Source organism: Falco punctatus, assembly GCF_963210335.1.
Source record: "Falco punctatus genome assembly, chromosome: 5".
Taxonomy (NCBI): domain Eukaryota; kingdom Metazoa; phylum Chordata; class Aves; order Falconiformes; family Falconidae; genus Falco; species Falco punctatus.
The window spans coordinates 72,969,480-72,994,731 of NC_137584.1; the positions used below are offsets into that span (position 1 = coordinate 72,969,480).

Genomic DNA, 25,252 nt, shown 5'->3' on the forward strand with positions numbered 1-25,252 from the left:
TTGCCCCAGCCTTGGAGCTGCTTCTGTCTCTGCTCTCCCCGGATGGCTCCAGCAGCACTGGCTATGAAGCTCAATGTGTAAGCCCAAGTGTTTCCACCTGGAGCTGCCCTAGCCTCAAGTTAGGAAAGGTTTGGCAGGGCTTCTAGCTTGGGCTCTGTGATGTGCCCCTCCTGTCCTACAGGAGTATCTTGGGCTTCGGGAACCGGCAGGTTGATTCAGTGCTCTTGGTCTGTACCAGCAGGAGCAATCTGCAGATGTGACTTTAGCATTAGTGTTGTCTGTTACTGATTGCAAAATGAAAAACCCGATCCATTTCTCCTTCAGATTTTGTAAAATATGTATTTTATGCTTTCTGCTTTTCAGTTAAAGCCCTGCAGTTTCATCTAGGACAAGTGAGATCCCTGTGAAACCTGGCACACGTTCAAAACCTTGGAAGTACAGAAAGCTGTTTATTAAACTTCCTCCTGGGTAGATAAGACAAGTCGCTTTACTGGAACAAAGTTTACTTTTTTTTTTTTTTTTTTTAAAAAAAGTCTTAGTTGTGTAAAATTATTCTTTCCAAATACAAGGATTGTTTTTCTGACCTTCTAATTTGCAACAGTTAACTGGCAAACAGATTGAGCTCTCTTGCAAAACGGCTTTTCTCTCTGTGTCTCCCGCAACACTTACTTGGTACTGGGTGTAAGTCAGGCAGCAGTACAGGAAAAAGTAGATAAGAAGGAAAAACAAGCTTTCCAGATGCCATAAGACGTATGTAGGTTCTTAAGCAAAATCAAATTTAAAGGGAACCTGAAAGAGTACTTTCATGGGGGGGAGTGGAACGTGGTGAGAAGTAGTGTTGCCTGAAACTGCTGCCTGAACGTCCTTACTCTAGGGAGATTAAATATCCCTTTCAAAAATGCAGCATTTACACTGGGCCAACAGCCTTGGAGTTTGGAGGGGTCGCAAAAAAGTATTCAGTGCTGCATGTTACTTGTAAGCAGGCAGAGAAGGAAGATTCTTGCAGGACATTCCCTGCAACCTGCTGTAACGAGGTTGTTAATTTTTATTATTGCTTTGCAGTGTGCCCATTGAATATATAGCACGGCAATGAGAAACAAGTAAATTATGGATTTTGTCAACATACAATAAACATGAAATCCCTCCTAACTTCTTTCCACTTGCTTTTTATTATAATTTATTAGCTTTGATTACGGAGGCTATGTGGAACAAGCTGTTGCAGTGGAAAGACAGGAGAGGATGCTCTGGTCACAGCACGAGCCACAGCTGGACAAACCTGGAGCCGGGTTGTCTCCATGTTACAGGTCTGGAGCCCACTCATCAAGTGCAGAGGGCTCTGCTGTTTCTCATCCTGCATCCACGGACCCTTGTTTATGCATTTTAATATTCAGCCATTACGGATAAATTGATATTGATATTGATAGCCTCAAGTAAAATGTAACAGGGGAGGTAATGAAAGATGTATGTTTCACTAAATGGTGGCCGCTTCCGAGGGGCCATGGTGGCTTGGGACATCTTGCAGGGCTGTGTGAGAACTCACGTGCAAACCGTTTATGCCCTGTGGGTCCGTGGGTGAAGATGCAGTAGAAAGCACATGACTTCGAGGGACTGGAAAATGTGCTAGTAAGCTAAAGGTGAAAGGTTTTGGATGAGGTCTAGCCCAGATGAAGGATGACAGGAGGCTGTTTCTTCTGGTCACTGGAATGTCTGAAACGGTTTAGTGGATAGATTTGCTCAAAAATGTATTGGCAGTTGATCTTGAGCCTAACCACCATGCTGGGTCTTAGCTTCCTTATACCCTCAGCTGAGTAGAGTTTCAAAGCAGACATACGGGTCGAAAGGCTGATGGCTTCAGCAACACACCCGGCTGTCTTGTGTGTGTTTGAACACATTTTTCATGGGATAAAGAGAACTTTTGATACGCTGAATCCGCTATAGCTACTGCAGGATAGTTTAGGTGGAAAGGGTGTCAGCAGGTCATCAGGTCTGGACCTTGCTCAAAGCAGCTTCAGAGGATGTGCTTAACAAGATCGTGGATAACTCACTCCTTGCCCTCAGCTTCAACTGTTTAAAACCAGGGTCCAATCCATCAACTTGTATGGGATATTTCTTCTTTGTGCTTGGCTGGGTTGCAGGGAACAACCCAACTTTGATGCTTTGTTGGAGAGGAAAACCACGGATACACCTCAAGCAAATCACTTCAGACCATTCACTGAAAATTGTCAATAGTTTGAGCAAGAAATGCTGAATACAGGATTTGGGAAGAGCAAAGGACACCAGTCAGTGCAAGCTTTATTGAGAGGGCTTGGAGTTTTTGATGTTGGGAATTTCTAAGTGCATATTCCTAGTAGTTAAAAGACTTTCTGATGAACGTGGGAAATATCCTGGGCTGTTGATATATGTAATCTATGGATACTTACTTCTTTTATCTGTCCTTCAGATCTCTTTATATCTTCAACTGAAAGCTTGTGCATAATAGCGCTTGTAAAGTGTCTTTTATTAGTGCCTCAAGGTATTGTATTTTGGAAAGAAAAGCCAAGATCCAGGTCCTTTAGCTCCTTACTGTGATTTATAGACTCTGAGTAGAGGTCTGCAGACAGGCTGTGTAGCAATGGCCTGGGAAAGCTTAGCAAAGGCTTCCTATGGTTAAGGACAAGGAGGCGTGTGGGACATGGGAGAGCGTGGAGGATGGAGCAATTCTGCCAGGGAACAACCTCTGGAAGATCTTTGGTACTCTAAACGAGGCACATGTTTCTGTCTGCCTCTCAAACCCAACTTCTTCTGCTAGTGTGGGCTCAAGTCATCTGATGACCCTGGGATGGCATCACCCCACTACTTGAGCAAGTGTGTTGCAGTCAGGGAGTAACTCGGGGGCTGCCTGCAGGTTTCACCATCTCTGGAAAAGGAGAGGTTGTTAATAGTATCTGGTGTGGTCACCTGCAGGAGAGGCTGTAGGATCTCCCTCAGTTCGGTTGTGTTGGAAGTAGTGGGTTGAGCTCCCATGTTCAGGAGTTTTTCACGCACATGGACATTGCAGCGCTGTTGCCAAAGGAGGCTGTACTGGGGAGTCACGTGCGGTTGGTGGTCCACCATCACTCAGATCTTCTCCAAAGTACAGTTTCCTCTGCTCTTAAGTGAGAATGTAAGAACAGCACTGATGGATCTGCACCCTGTTTCTAAAAGTGGTGCCTCCAGAAGGATGTGAGAACTGGGCAGACCCTGTATGGCACTCTTCCACCTCTCCAGCCTCTGATCTTTCAACATCTCCAGGACTTTCCTAGCCAGAGATGACGTTCATCTTACTAGTAACTGTCACGGGTGTCTGCTCTATGACACAGCCAGTCTTTCCTTGAGCTCACGCAGATGTTTGATGTGCACAACATCCTGTGGCAAGGAGCTAAACTGCTTTGCTGGCTTGTGTGTGAAAAAACCCACTGTCTCGTTTGCTTTTTTAGACTTGCCACCTGCTACTTTCATTTCTTGCCCCCTTGTTCTTGCACTGAGCAGGCTGCTGCTGCCTTCACAAGCTGCTGGTGTGTCCCTTCTCTGGTACATCCCGTCTGGATTGGGAAGGGTCTCTGTGCCCAGATGCACGTTTGTGTTTGGTGATAACACTGTGCAAGGTCTTTGCTTGTAGTCATGTTGGTAAAAGACCTGTTATCTCATGTCTTCCGCTCTCTGTAGCTTTCAGAGTCGGTGTGAGTCTGAGTTGCAGTGGCTGTTGCTCATGGCTTGCAGGAGGATGAGTAATGTAGGGCGCAAGAACCGCTCCTTCTGGGATTTCAGTACGAGCACATGATTAATGATGGTCTAGTTATATTTTATGACATTACTTGCCCAATTATTAATCTGTTCAATATAATCCACATTATGTAATGTAATTCCAGTTACTTGAGAAATCATACTTCACAAAGTTAAATGATTTACCAAGCTCTAAGTATGTTGTATCAGAGTTATTACAGTTTGCAGCCAATCTTGTAGTCTTAATAAAAACACATACAATTGATTTAAGACCTGCGTGTCGATAGACATCAGTTATTTACTTTCTGTAACTCCTAACTAGGTTTTATACCAGCATTTTCCTTCTTTTCCTGGGATGGATAGCTTGTTAGCTGGACTGATAGCTTGTTATTACCCTGGTCATCCTGCTCAGACATTTAAAATATTGACACGACAGCACGTCCATCAGTGCTGTCAAACCTCCCAAGTTTTTAACACTTGCAGGAAGCTACGATAAAAGGTCCAGACCTTTTCTTGTCCAGCTCTTTTAAAAGCCCCGGGATGCAGTTGAAGATCTCCTGACTTAAAAACGGCCAGCTCTGTTAGCTGTTGTTTCACATCTGCCTGCATTGCTGTTTGGAATAGAAAATGTTTCCTGTGGCATGACTATACCATCTGGTTTCTTTCTTAATTAATGATCAGAAATATTTGTTGCATTCTTCTGCTGTTCCTATAATATTGCTGGTGGTTGCTCTGTTTCTGGGCAGTAGCGATCCTCCGCCATTGTTGGAATTTGCTGTTCCTAGGTAATTTTTATAACCTGATATACTCAAACCTGTGAGTATTGTGGTTCCTCTCATTGCATTTCGCTTCTCTTGCTGCTTCGTATCACTTCATTTCTGATGTATTCTCATATGCAAACAGTTTACTTTTTCATCTGTTAGATGTATTTTTTATTCTGATCTTTGCTTTCCGTATTACGAGCACCAGATTGAGAGGAGATACTATTTTTTTTTAAAACAGGAACATCTTCCCATTTTAGTTTTGGGAGCTTAAACCCCCCAGACACACACCCTGGGAATCTGGAAACGTATTCTTAAACTTTCCATTATTATGTTCTTCTGTTTTTAACATTCCTTCCTTCATGTCATTTGATCTGTTTATTGTAGGGGTGAAAGCAGCTGGGACATACACGTTATTTAGAAATTCAGAGACCATTTCATACGGGTAAAATGCAAGTTTCAGACTGGGAGCCTGGGTGATAGAGCAGTTTGTGCATATTTCATGTACATTTATGTGCACGTGTATAAAAATGGATGCTAAATGAGGCAGGCATCCCACTTCCCATCGGGATGTGCTCTAGCCATACCTCTCTGTGTATGTGGATCCATAAGCTTCAGGAGTTGTTCTCTACCAGTGCCTGGGAGGTGATGCTGCCATCTGAATTTTCCTCCCTCCTTTTGCTTACTTGATTTTTCGTGAATGAATTACGAGTGACTTATAAGAGTCCTGTGTTGTTAATGACAGGTGCATTAGTAAGACAGCATTCTAACGACTGTGTCCGTGTAAGTAATTTCTTGTGTAATAGCAGGAGCAGCAGTGGGGACAGGCAGGTTCTGAACTAGTAGCGATACTCCCCTCATTTAACTTCAGATGCTCGGATTTAGAGGTATAAATTTAATCCAATAATCCTGGTAACCCTGTGAGAGAGAGAGAGAGAAAGAAAATAGACACATCCTGGCAGTAATTTAACATGACCTCCTAACGGGGTGGCTCCCTGGGGACCAAATGTGATCCGCTGGAGCAGCAGCCAGTCTTTGGGGATGGCTGGAATGCTGGGGACCTGCAGACATCTCCATCCAGCATCTCCAAGGGGAGATTTGTGGGTCTGTTTATTGGCTGCAGAGGGACCCTGGAATTACCAGCTTTGGTTTCCAACCAGCTATTAGGTGTCTAAAGTTGATTAAGATGAATTGCATCCTGTAGCTACTACAGATAAAGGTTCAAAAGCAATATTGGGACTTCTGTCTCAGAGCATTTGCTGGGGAAGGTAGTGAGCTTGGCTATAGAAACAGCAGCTTGTGGAGTGGCTTGGAAGAAGGGTTATGAAGCTCATCTCAGTGTTTTCATGATTGTTCCTTTTTAAATTACTTACTTTTTCATTAGAATTCAGGCAGTGCATCACAATATGACGAACCCAATTTTATGAACTTCATTTTTTCAACCAAGCAAGGTATTTGCAAGCCACAGATTAGTTGATGTGCTAGCATTTGGCTCGAGAGGAACAAGGTTCAGACAGGTATGATTTACAGGAGAAGGGGATAGCTGAAGAAAATGGACATACTGCAGTGTCTTTTTTATGGTGTATGTGCTTTGGGAGAGAAATGGTTGTGCTCATCTCAGGTTCGGAGGCTACCTGGCTTATCGAAAGTGATACAGAAAGTCTGTGGAAGAGGAGGAACTGGAGAAATCCCCTTGATCTGCTTCTAGCTTAACGCTTAGTAACAACAGCTATTTGCTGTCCGTGCCTTTGTGAGGCAGGGAAGGATCTCATTATTTATTTATTAGGCAAAGAGGGAGGGGAGGATGTAAGGAAAAAAAAAGTATTTGTTGGAGTATTAATCTTTCATTTACTTTATTTCCCCAAGTAGCTTAAAGCTTGAGGAACCTCGACGAGTTCTTTTCCAGTGAAGTAAAAAAGATACCTTGCAATTGATAGTATTAAGAAGTTCAGCAAGCTATTAATGATGCTAGTGTGAATTAATAGTTGACCTCAACTTTGCTGTCTTTCTACTTAAAACACTGAAAATTGCATCGTGTGAATAATAACTCAGAAAGATAAATGAAAGGTAATGCAAACAAACATGTCTTTTCCTCCGCAGGACTCAGTAATTGATGCTGGTCCCCTATCAGAAGAGTTCATGTGAAGACTGCCCATGGAAGGTCGATGCCTGTGTTTGCTGAGGCTCTAGGATTCTGTTGTTTTGCCATTTAATTAACTGAAGAGTCCAGTTTTTCCCATGAACCATCTTTCACCTCAGGAAGATAGAGGTAAGCGTGGAGGTCTCTGTTGCTTCTTTCCTCTGGTGGAAAATGCTTAAACCTGTCATGGAGGTGTTTTTTGCTGAGCACCTCTTCATGTGGAATTAATTATTGAGACTGCTGAAAGCAAAAGCCCCTGTTTTTCTCTGTCCTTGGCATTCTTTGGGTTGTTTTCTGTATACGAGATGTGCAGTCAGCCTGCATTGTATTCGTAGCTATGAGAGTTGTTTTAAAAGCTCATAAAGATGAAATTATTGCCTGAATCAACTGCGCTTTCTCAATATGTTTTGCAAAATTGAATAGCTGTTTGCTGCAGTGGCAGAATGGTATGCAAAGGATTTGTGCTAAAGAATAATACGAGGTTTTGGTGAGTCAGTATTATGCTGTAGGCTGGCTTGTGGTGTTGATCAGGTGAATTGAGTTCATAACCAGAGCATTTTAAAAATCACAAACCTGGGAAATCAAAATATTTTATGGCAAGGGCTACTACAACTTCCAGAGCTAGAAGTGTGTACTCAGCATCCTTGAAGTTCTCACTAGCAGATGCATGTAACAACTTGAACACTTCTGTGGCTTGCCCACAGCCAGCAATGTCTTAAAGGAAAGTTGTAATGGAGTGGTAACTTGGAAAGGCGGTAGAATATATTTAGAAATGAACAGAATAGTAAAACAAGTAGTAGTTGGTGTTGGCTGCAGCTACTGTGTGGCTGTGGGATTTGCAGTCTCTCCACCAAAACTGAGAGTGCTTACTGCTGTGGACAAGGAGTAGGTAGGAGAGGGGAGGACCTGTATCCCTGCTAAGTTCCCTGGAAAACCAGCTTCTAGCTGCCATACTGTAAGGCAGAACTTACATATACAGCTGCTTTTGTCTGATGAAATTTTACATTGCTTGTATCACAATTCCCTGTCAGAGCATAGCTGGTGTTGCAAGAAACTTCTGCAGTGGAGCTGGTTTTGACTGGAGTGCTGTGGAAAATGGGGTATTTCCTTCTGGACTGAGTGTGGCTTGGCCCCGTGCTCCTCTTCAGTGCACTGTAAATACATCACCAGTATCTTACTGGGACCAGTATCCCTCTAAGGCTGCTTTGGCCACTTGGTTTCTGTCCTTGAGTTGCCTGCTTCCCTGAATGGTGGTGGGATGATCACTGCAGCCAGTGCTGTGGTGGCTTGGAGACATTGGTGCCCCTGTTCTAGATGTCCGCCCCTGTTCTAGATGTCCTCCCCTGGTCGGTTTGGTGGCCAGAGGGTGGATAATTGGGTGCCCAAGATGGTGGTAGATGGGGAGCCACCCCGAGTTTCTGTGATACTTCTGGCTTTTCTAGTGTTTGCCCAGCGTTTTTGGGCAAGGCTCTTTGCTTTTTGCCTTGGTGTCTTCCATTTGCACAAAGGGTGGTGGTAATTAGGCATGGTTGTGAAATTTGGAAATCTTACTGCTTCTGTATTGCTGTGTGTGGTCCCAGCTGTTAGCTTGGAGTCACCCAGGCGGAGAGAACCTGGGGTGCTGCCCATGAGTGGTAAGGAACCAGCAGAGTCCTAGTCCAGTGCTAGAAGTGCTGCTTAGAGTTAATTATTAAACTGTGCTTTGCCTGATAAATACAGTTGGAATCAGGATTTTTCACCACAAAAAGATCACCTTTCCTCCTGGCCGTAACAGCTAGTTTTTGACTGGAAGCAGGTAAGCTGTATCACACACACACACAAAAAAAAACTTAGCTCCTGTGACTCTTCAGATGTATTTATTTTTCTCACTGCTATCTGAACCAGATTCAGCTTTTGAAGAGGTGACCTCCCAGGCTGGTGGTGGCTTCTCCCTGCTGCTGACCTCCTGCTTTCCAGGCACTGATTAATATCTGCCCAGACCGGGAGCTTAGAGACTGAGGGTCTTGGGCTGGAGTGTGCTGCAGGCTGGGCTGTATGCAGCTTTTCTTCTTTTATTTTCTCCCCCACCCCTTGCCAAAGCAGTCAGTACGACTCACGCATCCAGCAGTGGCTGGGCTTTACCTGAGACTTCTCTTTACATCAGGAAGCTTGACAGATGCAGCCCAGGCAAGCAAAGGGTTATATTCTTAACGATGAAATTGGATATCGTTGTGGGGAGGAAGAGTGAGTTCTAGATTAATTTTAAGGGTGAGGTGCCTCCTCGGCTGCTCTGGATTTCCCCTAATTTAGGGGACTGACAGCCCCTGCAGTTGTGTGGGGGGAGCCGGGGGGGACGACCCTGCCTTCATCCCACCTGGCACCTCCCAGCCTTTCCTGATGTTTCTCCCCCCCTCTCCCCGGTCTTACTTAATTTCATTCTTTCCCCTAGCAAATGGACTTTTTGGCTTGGCATGAAATTCGGTTGCCTGTGATTGAGTTCCCATCCCCTTTATCCTGCGATGGGGCTTTGAGATGAAAAAATGTAAATGCAATCGCTGAGATGCTGCCTCTCCCACCCTAGCCCTAGGTCTTTGCTGAGCCAAAACTCCCTCTTTATTCCTTAGTGATCATATTCCTTCCACTTTAAATAGATTTCCTGCTGTTAACAGCATTTTCAAGTGTTGCAACACTTCATAAATGGTATCTTGTGAGAGGTATTTACTGTAGGTAAGTTTCCTTGAAGTTGTAACCTCTGCCTTGCCGTTCCCTTCTCCTGGGGGCTGCTGGTGGGGTAGGAAGGACACAAATGATGGGCTTGGCAGTCACCATACCTCTAAATCAGTTGTTCCTCTACCTCTTTTGTTAGTTTTATAGAGAGGGATGTTGTTTCAGCCATGTGTTTGCAGTAGAGCCCTGCTGATCAAGGCAAAGGTGCACACAGCACTTTTGGGGACTTGGGAAGAAGAAATCCCAGACTTCTCTCTCCACATATGAATTAAAGCCTTGCTTTTAAAAAGTAAAGAGCACAAAACCCCCAGGAACTCCCGCCATGCCCACTGGAAAAGGCTCTCTAGGCTGCCTGGTGGAGAATAGGCAGGACAGCTGCCATGGACCGCGTGCAGGGAGAGGTCTGAAGCTTCTGCCTCTTTGCAGAGGATGCTCACCAGCAATATTGCATCTTCAGGTCAGGCTTCTGGTACTTCTACTGGCCAGCCTGCAGCCACAGAAATGATCAGTTTCTCTCTTTAGGTTCCCAAATACAAGTGCTGAAGGGGTTGAGCCTTTTTTGGGTTTTTTTGTTTTTTAAAAGAAAAGCTAGAATGAGCACATGGAGGCCCCCAACATGTTTCTTTTCATATTTGTCATGAAGATGTTATAGCCAGCTGTCACTAGCAAAAAAGTCTATATTAAAAGCATTCACCCTGTGAAATTAAGGAAGAAGTGTTTTGATAGGGGAGCTGGTTGTATTTTCACATCTGAGAAGGCTTTCTGTTCCCTTTCTCTAAAAATGCCATGAGATGCTCTTGTTTTCATATGTAAATCCTATAGCTGGACAGTCAGTTTGGGTACTTTGTTTCTACAGAAAGTATTAGAGACACACACTTCTTCCATTAAGTGGAACTTCTGGTGCTTAGCTCCTTCAGAAAATAAAAATATCTAAGCAAGCATTTGGTCATCTTCCATTAAGCACTGCTTGCCCAGGAGCTTTGATTAAATCTATTTTGACTACTTTGGCCAGATTGCAGTTTTGCTTGTCTTTTGGAACAAACCACTTCATCGGTTTCCCTTACTACTCCTAGAAGTTTTAAGCAAATGCACCTTTTTCGTAGCTTTTCACATTTCTACACAAATCCAGCCTAATTCTTTGACCTTGACCAGATACCAGCTGCAGAAACCCTGCCAAGGTCTGAGATGTCATTGTCCTTCCACTGTCAGTCACCATCAGTGGTTTCCATGAGTTCATCCAGCAATCCCGTTCTTGTGAGCACTCCTCATCTGCAGCGCTGCCAAGTCCTCCAGGCTGGGCTGAGCCCTCTCCAGCAGCTGTTCAACCCAAGCTTCTTGTGCTGAAGCGAGTGAGAAATGTTCACGTGAACTTTTCGGCTGTGAGCATAGGATCCTCTTTACAGACAGTCCGGGAATGGGAACATCTTCATCTGCCGTAGACACTTCTGCAGTGATCAGTTTATCATCACCTTTAGTGTACAGCATTAGTGCAGGTTGTAACCCCTTCCTCCACAACTGTGGTGGTTCCTTGAACAGCAGAAACCTAATTCATCATTGTCTCCAGTCCCACCATGCAGGTAGCTGTTGCTGTGCTGAGGAGACGAGGTGGAAACGTGTTTGTGTCTTGGCTGAGCAGGATTGTAATCAGCATCCAATGGGACAGTGAATGATGCTGGATATGTTAATGGCTTTTTAATCTGCTGGGTTCTCTGCTGCCCTCAAGGAATTTCGACTTCCTGGGCCACAAAGATCAAATATCATTTAATTGAAAACCGCACTCAAGTGAGTCCTTCAGTATTCAGGACTTAATGATTTAGTGTTCTTTGCCTAATGTAGTATTTGTTGTACAAGCCCTTCCTGTGGATGGAAGGTTATAAATCAGTACCTATTTACTTTCTTCCATTGTTTTAGCTATTTTGGTACCTCTTTGTCAGTTTGTGTTAGCTACTGCTCTGACCTTCTCAAGGGCACCTTCCAGTTGGCTGTCAGCTCTCCAGAGGTGAGATACCAGTGCTTGCTGATTCTCCTTGCAAGACAGGGCTGTGGTTGCTGCCTCCGTAAGCCAAAGAAGTATGAGCAATTTTGCCTTTTTTATTCCTAGAAGTTGATGCAGAGGTTGGCAGGATCAGAGTCATGGAATCACAGAATGGTTTAGGTCAGAAGGGACCTTTAAAATCATCTAGTTCAACCCTCCTGCCATGGACAAGAACACTTCTCACTAGATCAGGTCGCTCAGAGCCCCGTCCAACCTGACCTTGAACACTGCCAGTGATATGTGGGTCATTCGCAGCTTCTCTGGGTGACCTGTTCCAGTGCCTCACCACTCTCAGCATAAACAATTTTTTCCTTGTATCTGGTCTGAATTTTTCTGAAACCTCTTTCAGTTTAAAACCATTCCGCCTTGTCCTGTTGCTACAGGCCATGGTAAAGTCTCTTTCTGTCTTTCTTATAAGCTCCCCTTCTTATAAAGAAGGCTGCTCTAAGGTCTCCCCAGAGCCTTCTCCTCCCCAGGCTGAGCCACCCCAGCTCTCCCAGCCTGTCCCCACAGCAGAGCTGCTCCAGCCCGTGAGCATCTCCCTGGCCTCCTCTGGCCCCGCTCCAGCAGCTCCGTGTCTCTCCTGTGCTGGGGACCCCAGAGCCGGACGCAGCGCTGCAGGGGGGTCTCACCAGAGCGGAGCAGAGGGGCAGAGCCCCCTCACTGACCTGCTGGCCGCGCTGCTCCGGCTGCAGCCCAGGGTACAGCTGGCTGGCTGGGCTGTGAGTGCATGTTGCTTGGTCATGTCAACCTGTATCCCCAAGTCCTTTGCAGGGCTGCTTTTCACCCATCCATCCACCCATCCACCCACCCACCCACCCATCCACCCATCCATCCCCCAGTCTGCACTGATAGTGGGGATTGCCGCAACCCAGATGCAGGACCTTGCACTTGGCCTTGTGGAACTTCATGGGATTCCCATGGCCACTTGAACCCATCAAGGTCCCCCTGGATGGCATCCCATTCCTCCAGCAAATCAACTGCACTGCTGAGCTTGGTGTCATCTGCAAACTCGCTGAGGGCGCCCTCAATCCCACCATCATGAAGATGTGGTATGGTACCAGTCCCCATATAGACACCTGAGGGACACCACTTGTGGCTGATAGCTGTTTGGACATTAAGCCCTTTCTACGAAGTACAGTTCCATTTACTCAGCGTGGAAGCATTTAAGGAAAAAATTATCATAAAATAATAAAAAAGTGGGTGAGCATTTGTCTCGATGGGCAGTGGCACATCTTCATGGGCATTCCCCCCCCCCCCCCCCCCCCAGCTGTGTTTGTGGGGTGATCGCTGGCCATTCTGGAGGGGTTTCCTCCTCCTCCCATCAGGTTCTATCTTGTGTCTGAAGCCCCTGAGATGGGGTGAAGCCAGCAGAGGGTAGAGCTGGGGGTGGGGAGTGAGGTCAGCCCTGCAGGAGGCAGGTCCTGCTCCTGGGTGCTCACAGACATCGCTCCCCCTCGTTGCCTTGGGCAGACTTGCTCTTCACAGCACCTTCTGGGGAAGGTGCAGCACAGCATGATATCTGAAAAGGAGGTCCTTTTATCTTCGAAAAATAACAAATAATCCTGCTTAGAACTGCCTTTTTGTTTGTTTCCCTCCTTTTGCTCTTGTCTTTGAAAGAGGAAAATTCTAGTCAGGTTAAACCCTTGGTAAGGACTATTGGTGGTTTTAGTTAGAGAAGTCTTTTTTTATCTTTGTTATCACTAAAAACATTTTTTTAGAGCTGATGGGAGCTGTGTAACCACTTGTCAATAACTCAGGAGAGTGGTAAGATCTGTTTCTGGTAAACTTTCAAGAGATAAACACAAAACTCCCAAGCTACTGCTTGGCTCACAAAAAGTGAGAAGAATTTGCTGGTGTTTTTTTTACTTCTGTGCCGAGTTGTTGGTGAATACTTTTCACCGGCACCAGGGAGGTTTTACTAAGTACATGGGTCTGCTTGCTCCTCAGAAAGAAAACTATTGGATACCTAGTTCCTGCCATTTGAAGGTGAAGGTATGCATGTTAGAACACATGTGCACACACCTGCTGCCATCAGGAAAGGTCTGAAATTTGAAGTATTTCCTGGTAATTTTTCCCGAATTCTGGTTTAAGTTATTATTTACTGTTGAGTCAGTCTTGTGAGCTGGAGACAGCAGCAGCGTCTACAACAGTACTTGCCAAGAACCAGAAGTACTGGTAAAGAATTTTCATTATGGACAAGTTTTAGGAGCACAATGCTCATGAAATCCTGAAGATTTGGAATGTGAATCTTAATTTCGCTCATCCTTGATCAGCATTCCTCTATGGCATCCTGTCCTCATTTTCCCTGGCATGCCAGCATCTGAAAGCACCTCAAATGATGCTTAAAACTTCAGAGTATATTGCTGGTAGGAATTATTAACTTGGGGTGAAATTCAGCATCTGCAGAGAAATTGACTGCATCATCTGATGCCCCGCTGGAATAGGATGGAGAGGCTGCAGGGAGGCGCTGCCTGGGTCTGTGGCTTTAGGGTAGCTAATACACAGGGAACTCCTGTCTCTCTGAGGTGAAAAGGTTAGTGATGTTTTTGCAGAAAATCAGGGTTTTTCCCATCTATTTGTAACACTTGCTTTCCTCCTTGAATTTACTTACCTCTTGGAGTTGCGAGTCAGGAGAGCACTAGCTGTTGCAAAGAGGATGAGGCAGTAGGAATATCTAGCAAAAAAATATGGAGTAACCTATAGCAAACTCCTCATAGGTGCTTTTTTCTTTTATTTTTGTGAAGACCTTAGACTCCCCTTGCAGATTTCTGAGAAGCCTCGTGAGGTTAATAAAGCCTTAGCTTTAATGTGCCTTTCGCTCCCCACCTCTGCTTCCTCTACCTTGTTATCCTGAAGTTTCTTTATACAATGAAAGGCATACATTTGTTTAATGGAGCTGTCACAAATCCCAGCTACAGATGAACTGCAGAATGTATATTAAAATATATTTGGCGAAGTTAAAATGAAATTCAAAATCAAAGGAAAATTGCCCTGTTGCTTGTTACAGTTCATATCAAAATGTCACCTGGGAGAAAGCATATTCCTTTTAGAAGCGTGAATGGGTTGTTAAGAAGGGACCAATTTTATCTGTAGGGAAATTCTCTACTGTCTTAAGCCCAAGTGTGAAGAAGGAAAGGCAAACTAATTAGCAAATTTTAATAACAAAGTAACGGAATATCAGATGGATGTTACGTCTTTTAGCATTGGATTTGTACAGCTGAGCAGTTTCTGCGTATCTCAATGTGTAGCAAATGAAGGGAAAATCTTTTATTAAGATATTGGAATAAAATTCTGATTTAAGCAGTCTTAAATTTACGGCAGCCATAATAGTAAATAGCCCAGAGATAGAAAGCAGGTGAAACTGCATACTTGAAGTTGAAGGTTTAATGAAAAAAAACCTTCAACAAATATTCCGAAAGAAACACAGTGAAAATCTAAACGGGCAATTCAAACCCCAGAATTGCACAAATGAAAGAACAATGAAGGAAATGAGTGTTCTTCTGCAAGGAAAGGTCATTCCACATCTTGACAAACATTAAAACAGAACCCAGAGGTGTTACCGACAGATTATTATACAAGAGTTGTAAACTGGGAATTCTGCTCAATGGAGCTGGAACAAGGGCAGTTCAGGTGGATACAAGGGAAAACTTCACCGCAAGGACAGACCCCGTAACTGACCCAGAGCATGTTGGACCAGAGACCTCCCCAGGCTGAACCTCAATTTTCCTGCGATTTTACAAACTATTTAGCATTTAAATACATGGTGTTTGTAAAGCAGACCTGCAGCTCTTTGCAGTTGACAGACAAAGCAAATAGGAATTTGATAAAATTTATAGGAAATACAGTCCAGGTCTGTGAATGACTTGTCAAGGCATGGAGAAGGCCCTTAGGGAGCAGGGCAAGATATTACTGGTGGTCATGTAAGTGGTCAGCAGTTGAGTTTAATGACGTTAATTTCTAGTAGAAGTTCCTTCCTCTTTGCTGCACTGTAGACGAGCGTGCAGCTACAGTCTGCATTTCCCAGTGGCAGCCAATTTTAAGCAATTTGGAAATTTGAGGACGTTTAAAGTTGGTTGTGTCGCAGCTTCTGGCTTGTGCAGCGCCAAGTGAAGCTCTGCTCACGCATCTGCAGTGTAAAATGCTCGTTAGGATTTTCATACGTCTTTGTAACTTCGGAGCATTAATATTTCTCCCAGCTTTGATCCCTGCAGAAGAGAGGGAAGCGAAGCCGCTGAATGGTGCTGACTCTCATCTCGCTTGAACGGGAGACTCCTTCAAATTTCTTGTATTTGTTGTCTCCCTGCGTTCTGCAGTCTCATCTTTAATCCCTCTCTCCTGTGTCTTTAATTCGTGAAAGTAAGTAATTAGAGACCCAAGCACATGTCACAGTGATGATATACAGATACAGCTGCAGCATTTTTTCCTTAAATATAATAGTATAAAGTCACAAATGAGCTCCCTTTGCTCTCTATTTCGCTGGACTCCGTCTATCTTTAGATGGAAAATACAGCTGCACAGCAGCCTCCTGACTGATGTAAAAATGGGGAGGAAGCTTTTCCACTTTGTGCAAGCATATTATTTATGAATATACCATGAAGAATGGTATTGTTGCACAACACAATGGTAATCCCATCACATCCTTATTTCTCCAGCAGATGAAAATACTTCATTACAATTTTGCTTGTTGTTTCCTTAGAGGGTCTGCAGTTAAACTCTAGACCTTTTCCACCCTGCCATTATTAATGTGAGTGCTGATAGCGAAGTATTTCATCAGTCATCTGCTGTACACTGGGTCTTGGTTTGGGATGCTGCAGTAGTCTTTGAAAATGATGGAGTAATAATGAATGAATGACAGGGTAGAAGCAATCTTGCAACAATTTTGTGTGTTAAATATGAAGGACAGATAAATTTTACAGCTGTTAGCAATGACTGGAGCATTTTCAGACAAGTAGGTAAGTCATTAAAAAAAATAAAATCACTCTGTATACCACTTACCCATCTATTGTCAACACTGTGACTGTACATGGGGTAAATAATTCCAGTAAGTATTGAAATCTTATTAAAATTTTTAATTAACTCATCAGCAGACTAAAAAATATTTCATGACAGCTAACTAGATGTCTGCTCTACTGTGTAAGGATGGCATTCTCCTCAACAGGAGACCTGGTGAAAGCCATTTGTCTTGCTCGTGAGTCTTGCAGGTGGTTGCAGTGAACTTCCCTTGCCAGTGTGGTGGGGCGTCCACCCCTGATGTGTTCTCATTTGAAAGTTATGGGTTTATAGAGAAGAATAAAAATCAGAAGTGTACATAACAGACTAATTCTCTGTTGTTTCTGGAGTGATTCTAATTTAGTAAAGGAAAGGACTGATTGCCTTGACAGAAGGATAAGAGGAGTGAGACTTGTCAAATTATTGGTTTTCTATTTGATACTTGGTATTGCTGGTGCATTGTTTCTCAAAAATAGTTTGGTATTTCCCTCCTTCTGTCTGTAATCATAGAACCACAGAATGGTTTGGGTGGGAAGGGACCTTAAAGACCACCCAGTCCCACCCCCCTGCCACGGGCAGGGACCCCTCCCCCCAGCCCAGGCTGCCCCCAGCCCCGTCCAGCCTGGCCTTGAGCCCTGCCAGGGATGGGGCACCCACAGCTGCTCTGGGCAGCCTGGGCCAGCGCCTCGCCGCCCTCACAGGGAAGAATTTCTTCCTCATCTCTCATCTCCATCTCCCCTCTCTCAGGTAAAGCCATTCCCCCGTGTCCCATCGCCACCTGCCCTTGCCCAAAGCCCCTCCCCAGCTTTCTTGCCGGCCCCTTTAGGCACTGGCAGGTGCTCTAAGGTCTCCCCGCAGCCTTCTCCTCCCCAGGCTGAGCCACCCCAGCTCTCCCAGCCTGTCCCCACAGCAGAGCTGCTCCAGCCCCTGAGCATCTCCCTGGCCTCCTCTGGCCCCGCTCCAGCAGCTCCGTGTCTCTCCTGTGCTGGGGACCCCAGAGCCGGACGCAGCGCTGCAGGGGGGTCTCACCAGAGTGGAGCAGAGGGGCAGAGCCCCCTCCCCTGACCTGCTGGCCGCGCTGCTCTGGCTGCAGCCCAAGGAATGGCTGGCTGGCTGGGCTGAGCGCACAGTGCCGGGTCACATTAAGAATCTCATCCACCAGCACCTCCCAAGTCTTTCTCCTGAGGGCTGCTCTCAGCCCATTCTCTGCCCAGCCTGTATTGACACTGGGTGTTGCCCTGATGGCAGTGCAGGACCTTGCCCTTGGCCTTGTTGAGTTTCATGAGGTTCACATGAGGTATATGACTTCATAGAACACATTTGATGCCTGGAAGAGATCTTTCTGCAGGTGCACACCCTCACTGCCATGCTCTCCATCAGAAGGTGGATGTCACCTTCTAGGCTGACTGCCTAGGGTTGCTTTGCTCTTTGCTGTTCGTTTCCTTCCCTGATGCCTTCAACACCATCCTCTAGAGCAAGGAGGGGAACAACCTCTATTTCTCATGAAAAGAGCCCCCAAGGTCAAACATTTTTAATATTAATACAATTCTGTGATTCAGCTGTGATTACCCAGGTGTCACATAGCTACCATCTCCCAAAGGCAGTGTCTCCAGCCCCAGCCTTCCCTGCGCTGCAGCAGCTAGCAAGTGCCGTGCTGCAGCTGAGTCTTTTCATCGCTTTGTTTTCACAGGCTTTAATTATGGAGGGGAAAATAAAACTGTTACTTATATCATAGTGTGATGGCATGGGTATAAAATAAGCTGTATCCTTGCACCACTGTGAACTTCACACTGAAGTGCTGGAGCCGTCTTATTTGCCTATATTGTTTGTGCAGCTGCAGGAATTGCACACACATCTGTTTTGCCGTCCTGAAATGTAGCCCCATGCACATTTACAGATCATTGTGAACTGGCATTTTTTTCCCTCTTTCTTAATAGTTTAATAAATACCAGTTACTTTTTTTTTTCTTTACTTTGAGTTTCATCTTCCCTTTTCAAACAAAATGCTGCTGGCAGCTTCAGCATGTTTCTGCAGAAATGTTTTTGCAATGCTGACTTTACAGTTGTACGGAGGATGTGTTTGTTACATGCAGAAGTTTTGTTACATAAAATGGTCTTCAGTTTTTTCCAGTTTGTGCTGGGAGATACTTCATCTTCTACCAGACCCTCCCTTGCCCCCGCCCCCTGCCTCTTTATTTCCCAGCTGATGTTTTCTTTAAAAGATTGGGTCATCCGCTTGTCTTTCTTGCACTTTTGGGAGCTGTTGAATTCATTAGCGATGATTCCTGATTCATTGGACAAAGCAAGAAGTTATTTCTCTGGAGTATTTTTGCTGTGAAGAATTTTGGGGGAGAATTCAGCAGAAGAGACACTGGGTTACTTATAGCTTGCAGCCCTTTGTCACCTCGGTGGGATCCTGCGTCTTTCAAAGGATGTCCTATTTTTCAGAAACGTTATGTGGAGCAGCCCAGCCATTTTGCAGTATTTTCTCAGGCACTTGCCTATTTTTGTATTGTAGAAACAGTTTTAAGGAGTGCTGAGTAGCATCGGAAAAGGATTTTAATGTGGTTGCTTCTCTGCGGTGCTTTGTGAAATGGCTTGAGCATCTCTTACCCTCCATTTTAACAGACCAGATACTTGTAGATCTCTTCCGCTATTAATATCTGTGATTTAATAGCATTGGGTTGGACTTATTTCTGCAGTACTTTCCTCCCGAAACTCTCCAAGGGCTGTGCATTTTAATTAGTTTAGCCTCACGTTCCCTCCATGAGGGAGCTGGACTCTTCTGACTCCCTCCTGGTTTTCCCCTTTCCTCTGTGCATTTGCCTACATGCGCTTGTGCTCCTGCTCTTTACAACAGATGTTCATTTTTCCTTGATTGAGGGACTACACCCCTTTCTGTGGTATGAGATTGCCCTTTTTCCCCATTGAAATATACTTGATCACCACTGATATGTTTTTTTTTAACACACCCACTATATTTAGGTCAGGAGAGGTACCCAGCACATAATTTTCCCACAGTTCCTTGAAGTAAGGATGCGGTTTGTGGTGCTGCCCCGTCCCATTTCTTCATTCTTAGGACTTAATTATCAATCTCTCTATTTATTTATTATTTTTTTAATGCCTTACCTCTTATTCTACTGTTTATTTTATTAACGCTTACTGGTTTTTTTGCAAACCTAAGGTTTAGCAGCCGGGGAGGCAGGTTGCAGGTTGCAACCCCAAGCGTTTACGGAAGGTGTGGGTCCAATCCTGCTGCCTGGCACTTGGCAAGGCGGGTGCAAAATGCTGTTAGTTCAGCCTTAGCTAAGCTTAGCTTTAGCTTGGTGGAGGGGACGCTCTGCCCTTCAGCCTGTGGCATTTTTATGACGTCGGTCCTTTGCACACCTGTGAAACAAAGCAGCTTGTGGCGTTTCCATGTAACTTGGAGGTGATATGGAAGAAAGGTGGTACAAAATGAAACCCTATCGTATTTTTCTCTGAAATGAATGTATTTTGGGAGAGTGTTTCCCAGGAGATGCTCCTGAACTTTTGTAAGCTTCCTATTGCAAATGCCTTTGTGGCAGGGCTCCTGCTCCTGAGCTCTCCACAGCCTGCTTCAAGGAGAAAGCCTAAAGGAGAATGTAAGGAGAAATTATATAATGAAGAAGCAGATGAGTCTTGCTGTGGTAAAACAAAACAAAAAAACCCAACGAACCCACAAAAAAAAAAAAACCCAACCCCCCCAGATAAATCATGTGTTGGCTAAATGTATTGCTAAAAGACTGCCCTGGCACCCTTACTGGGCTGCTTTCCTTCCCCAGGGAGTGGGATGCAGATGTAAAATGGTGTAAGCTTTTCCTTCAAAACCAGAAAGTGGTATTTAGATGTGTATGGGGTTATGGATCAGGGTTTGGAGCTGACTCTAGGGGCAGGTCTCTAAGGAAAATAAACACCCCTCCCTAGACCTGTAAAATCCTTATGTTCCTCAAAGGCATTGCTTGGTAAATCTGTCCAGAAGGAAATGCGGTGCACTGGATGAATCAAGAAGGGGATAAACAGTCAAGAAAATGTTAGCCATTTCTGTTTGTGTGAAGAGAACAGTCTTTGGAAAAAGCTGATTGTGAAGCAGGAGGCCGTTTGCCTCTGTCATCCGAGCTACATTAAATTCAGGTTTTTAATTAGGTTTCAAATGGTCAGTGTCCCTTCTAAGCTCATCTGCTGCACCGTAAGCACAGTTGGGTTGCAGCACTTCCATGTGAAGTAAATGGCCAACTTAGCCTGGGCAGCCTGGACCAGCAGAGCATCCTGCTGGGTACCAGGAGTGCTCTGTGCCTGGCATCTGTCAGCAGTGGTGCCATGCAAATGGCATCTCTTCATATAACCTCATAAAACTTGTTTCTTTTAGCCACGCTTGAAAGTTCAGTAATTCAAAAAGATTGAAAATTAAAGCAATTGTTACATTGAGCAATCTTGCTTTTTTTGTTGCGTTGCTTTGTTTTTACAAAGGAGGAAGTGTCTTTATTAAGAAGTCACGTGAGGCCCTTCTTTCCATTTTTAGGATCCCCCGCCTCATCAGCCTGGTGAGTTATGCTGCACCCAACAAGTAAACTTGGCGAGTGCACCGTGCATTTACCCCAAGTAACATCCAGCCGGTGCCACTGGAACGACAGCACTGGAGAGCCTGGCGAAAGGAGGAGCCCATCCTTACCCGTGCTGCACTTGCTGATGTAATATTTGCTCTGCGTACATGTGTTTCTATGTATAGTAGTAAAATAGTGTCGATAGTGGCAGGTCTTCCTACAGAGGGTTAATAACCCGAGATGGTCATGCCTTGGATTTGCACTTCACTCTGAAGCTCCAGAACACATTGCAAATGGTGGGAAAGACTTTTCTCCTTGTGGGGGAAGAAAAGGCCATGTTTTAGGGCCATGGAAATGATGAGAGAGCTGGAGCACCTCTCATGTGGGGACGGGCTGGGAGAGCTGGGGTGGCTCAGCCTGGAGAGCAGAAGACTCTCTGGAGACCTTGTTTGCAGCCTCTTGGTACTTAAAGCGGGCTTGTAAGAGAGATGGGGAGCGACACTGTAGTAGCAATAGGACAAGGGGGAATAGTTTTAAACTAAAAGAGGGGAAATTCAGATATAAGGAAGAAATTGTTTATACTGAGGGTGGTGAAACACTGGTACAGGTCACCCAGAGAGGTGGGAGATGCTCCATCCCTGGAAACTTTCAAGGTCGGGTTGGATGGGGCTCTGAGCAACCTGATCTAGTTGAAGAAGTTCTTGTCCATGGCAGGAGGGTTGGACTACATGGCCTCTAAAGGTCCCTTCGCACCCAAACCATTCTGCGATTCTGTGATTCTAAGGGTAAAATTGAGGCTGGAGTCTTGGCTTCTCATATGGGTGCCTAAGTGAGGATGCTTTCAAGTTGTTTCCGAAGGTGCAAGGTATGAATAGCTTCCCATGTAGCCCTTGGGAGGCTGGGAAGCTGAATGTCTTCGTGTCTTGGGCTCAGGAGATGCAGGTGGTACTTGAAAATTACTCAATTGGGCGTGTAACCCCAGCCTGCTCCTCCTCAGGGCAGCATCTGATAGAGCTGCCAAACGAGAGCAGTGCTGCTTCTTGCTGAAGTTCCTTCTTGGTCACAAGAAACAGTAATTAGTACTACATTAAGCTGCTAAGTTTTTCCTTCCTGCTGTGATTCATTTCCATTCTTTGAGCATTTGTATGATGCTTGAGTGTATGTCGGCAATTCTTGTTCCTGGCAGGCTGGCATTTAAAAGCAGGATATTGCTGTGTGCAGTCGTACAGGGAGTCAGATGTTATCTAGAGATTAGATTGCAGTAATGTAGGGTCAGAAATTTGCTTTACTGCTGACAATATTGATCTTGAGCAAGGAACCTAAATTCTCTTCCTGTGTTTTCTGCTCTGGAAGTCCGTATTTTGTTGGAATAGCAGAGGTGTATTTGAATCAGAGAATGGGATTTCTGCCTCATTCATATTTTCCCAGGCCAGTGTGTTGGTGTGTGAGAATAGGCTGCTTTCCACCACAATCAAACTTTTTTTTCTTCTCCCATATTCCCTCTCTGGTCTCTCCACCCCAATTTTAAGTTGTCCTCTTGTTTCATGGTGAATGGGCATGAGCTAGAAGATGGCTTGCTTGGAGTTTTGTGTTACCAGGGTCTTTTTTCAGTCTGCAGAGCATGTTCAGTAGCCCCATCAACTTACTTTGAGGTGTGCCCTTTGAGGTTGTGTCTTAGCACCTATTCTGGGTTTTAGGAAGCCGAATTCTCCCTGACGCCCCCAGCACAGGCAGAGCAATCCCCAGATTTCTCAGGAGAAGGATTTATCTCCCAGTTCCCTTCTGGAATCTGCAAAGGTTGGGTTGTTAGGAAGAGTCATCTTCACAGGGATGTCACCAGCACTCTTGGATTTAAGATTTCCATATTGAACAGCTCGGAAAGGAGGAGTTGTCTTCTCTGCTCGGGGAATTTCTGGGGAAGGAGTGAAGCTCCTTACCCCACAAAAACCCCACTGGTCTGCAGTAATTTTTGACTTGCTTTGTTTTCTTTTGCTGTTGGAGAAGTAAAGGCATGGGTTGAGGTTTGCCAGCTTATCTGCCGTTAACCTGAAGACCATATTCTGCTTTTAAAATGCAGGTTGTTGATTAGGACAGTATAATTTCTGTTCTTCCCTGCATTTCTCAGCTGTTGGCAAGCTAGTCCCCTTTTAAAATTATTTTTTTAATTATTTTTTAATTTTTTTTTTTAAATTAGTTTATTGCTACACCTTGCATTTTCATAGATTTGATGACCTTATCAGAGTGTTTTAGGAGTGTTCACCTTCACAGCACATCTATCTGGTAGATAGTACTTTAAGAAAGAGTACCAAAAAATAATTTTACAAGGGGACTAGCTTCCCAACAGCTGCTGAGAATGCAGGGAAGAACCCAAATTATACTGTCCTAATCAACAACCTGCATTTTAAAAGCAGAATATGGTCTTCAGGTTAACGGCAGATAAGCTGGCAGCATCAGTTTTGTGGCCAGCATATCTGCAATGCTGAGCCTTTTTTGTCGCTTAAACTGTGATCCAGGATATTTTCCATGGCCACGGGAATGCCAGGGGATTTTTGGTGTTTAGCAAAGGAACTTCACTAAATTCGCTGTAGTCTTTGCCTACTTGCGGAGCAGGAACATTTGGCACAGAAAACGGGTGAAATTCTGCTTATTTTTTTCTATTGCCAAGGTGCTGTTGAGCCTCTCAGGAAGAATTGTCATCTGCTGGGAGAGCAGGAGAAACGTGCTGATGCCCGGAGGAGTTTAGTTTGTGGCAGTGGAGGGAAACTGCTGTAGTTAATGGAACCTGCCTTTGTTTCCACCCAATGATCTATGGCATTTTCCATCAACGAATGCTCTTTGTGCACTTTTTCTGAATGAATTTGACCTTTTCTTATCAAGTGGACTTTTTATCAGTTACTGTGGCTGAGTAGGAGCAAGTTTTCCTCCATGGAAGACATGCAGGGATTTCCAGAAGTGCTGAGTGTCAGTGCCAGGAGAAGTAGGTTGTGAAACCCCTGTGGGCTTCAGCTGGGGCTTTGACATTTAACTCTGGAAACTGCTATGTTGGATTTTGGTTGCTGCACCTGATGGTGGTTGCCATCTCCTCCCACCGCTCATTGGAGGCAGAGGGTCCCGGTGGGGATGCAGCTGGGATGGGATGGGACGTTGGCTAGTGAGCTGCACAAGTTGTCTGTCATGTTAGGACAAGAGGAAACAACCTCAGGCTGCACCAGGGCAGGTTTAGGTTGGAGACTGGGAAACATTTCTTCACCGAAAGGGTGTCCAGCACTGGGACAGGCTGCCCAGGGAGGGGGGGAAGGCACCGTCCCTGGGGGTGTTTAAAAGACATGTAGATGTGGCAGTTGGGGCCATGGGTTAGTGGTGGGCTTGGCAGTGCTGGGTTAACGGTTGGACTTGATGATCTTGAAGATCTTTTCCAACCTAAATGAGCCTGTGATTCTATTTTTTCTTTGCAGCAAGACCTTTTTGAAAGTTATGGACCATATTTAGTTGACAACATGGAAGGGGAATTTTTTGCATATTCCAACACCTAAGCCAAAATATTTTTTTTTAAATAGCGGCTTCTATAAAATGCTGCGTATTTTACAATGTGAGTTGTAAATGGAGTATGTGCAGCTCTCCTCTTGCCATTGTCTTTGAGTTGTCTTCTTCCCAGCATGCGGCAGAGGAGGCACTTGGCCTGTGGAGGTTGAGTGAAACTCACCCTGGGCAAAATCTTCTCCTCTTTTGGCACAAGAAGGCGGCGCAAAATCAGATGTATTTTTGTCATGTCAGAGTACACTATTTTTACTCTAATTGTTTTACTGGGTGTGCTTTTTGAAGAAGTAGCACAAAGAGGGTCGTCTTGCTGTTTGTGTTTTGAAGGCAGCAAGGTGCTCCTGCAACCTCTAAGCTTTGTTCGGCTTTGAGGAACGGTGAACTTGTCCTGGGATTTCACAAGGCTTTGCTCTCTGGCACATCTGAAATGTCTTCGAGATTTAGCCCATCCCTCTTCAACTCAATTAAGTCAGCCTTTTAGCCTGAACACCCACTAGCTAATTATTCAAACATCAAAGGTGTTGGGTTGGCTTAGTGCATGGGAGTGGTGCCTTCTGCTTGTTCGTGTTGGATGGGGCTCTGCTCCATGAGGAACGTGTTCGGCAGTGCTCCGGCAGGAGCATGTCTCCACGTGGGTCCAGACCTGGCCCTGGCAGGAAGATCTTCTCCTCCTCGTAGTGTCCAGGAGAGCCGCAGTCGAGCATTTGAACACGGTGTCCAAGTCATGGTGGAGAGTTCTTCAAAAACTATTCAGTAGTATAATCCCAGTGCCAAGGTGA

General features: G+C 45.0%; 1 protein-coding gene across 10 annotated transcripts in view; it reads left to right on the forward strand.

The window, feature by feature from the left end:
- Nucleotides 1-25,252, forward strand: part of NCOA1 (nuclear receptor coactivator 1) — a 180,593-nt gene that overhangs the window by 45,641 nt on the left and 109,700 nt on the right. For 9 of the 10 annotated variants that reach the window (XM_080388393.1, XM_080388391.1, XM_080388397.1 and 6 more), the window contains one exon: nt 6,603-6,771. The gene's annotated coding sequence lies outside the window, so the exon portion shown is untranslated. Of the gene's footprint in view, nt 1-6,602; nt 6,772-20,914; nt 21,084-25,252 lie in introns of all 10 variants that reach the window. The other variant, XM_080388396.1, reaches the window with a different exon arrangement.